This window comes from Odontomachus brunneus, unplaced genomic scaffold, assembly GCF_010583005.1.
Source record: "Odontomachus brunneus isolate Ranch 3 - 2012 unplaced genomic scaffold, Obru_v1 Obru_scaffold_067, whole genome shotgun sequence".
Lineage (NCBI taxonomy): Eukaryota > Metazoa > Arthropoda > Insecta > Hymenoptera > Formicidae > Odontomachus > Odontomachus brunneus.
In genome coordinates this window covers 1404524-1405020 of record NW_022639517.1, presented here as the reverse complement: position 1 = coordinate 1405020, position 497 = coordinate 1404524, and the positions used below count along the sequence as shown (strand labels likewise).

Genomic DNA, 497 nt, shown 5'->3' with positions numbered 1-497 from the left:
CAGTGAACTCAAAATTAATGGCACAGTTTCTCGACCAATAACTTTTGCAGGAACAGTAACATCTGAAGGAACATGTACTGGTGCACAATATTCAGATCCTTATGGAACATGGCAAAATGTAATAGTACAAGGGACAATAACTATAACTTTACAATCTTATCACGCACCAATTGCTCTTGAAACTAATCAAATTCACTTAAAATCTGGAACAATTTGTCAATACACTGATAGCAATTGTCTAGATATTGAAGGAAAAAGCACTTATTGGGAAACTATATACCAAATGATCATTGTAAATTCAACTATTATGATGTATTATTCGAGGGATATGCAGATAAAATAACGGATACCGTAAATGAAAAATTAATAATTGTATATTCATTATCAACAGAAGATATAACTTTTGCTCTCACTAAAACAGGAGAGGAATTTCTTTGCGGATATTCCCTAATCAAGACAGAACATCCTAAACTATTAATACTAGAAACAAAAAAAGG

General features: G+C 31.6%; 2 protein-coding genes and 1 long non-coding RNA gene across 14 annotated transcripts in view; all 3 read left to right on the top strand.

The window, feature by feature from the left end:
* LOC116846699 (rho guanine nucleotide exchange factor 11) overlaps window positions 1-497 on the top strand; it is a 660614-nt gene that overhangs the window by 367736 nt on the left and 292381 nt on the right. The gene's annotated exons all lie outside the window — the stretch shown is intronic.
* LOC116846702 overlaps window positions 1-497 on the top strand; it is a 20481-nt gene that overhangs the window by 17558 nt on the left and 2426 nt on the right. The gene's annotated exons all lie outside the window — the stretch shown is intronic.
* The window catches only part of LOC116846701, a 2197-nt gene continuing 1950 nt past the window's right edge, over window positions 251-497 (top strand). Inside the window, exon 1 of the mRNA XM_032820899.1 lies at window positions 251-495. The gene's annotated coding sequence lies outside the window, so the exon portion shown is untranslated. The remainder of the gene's footprint in view (window positions 496-497) is intronic.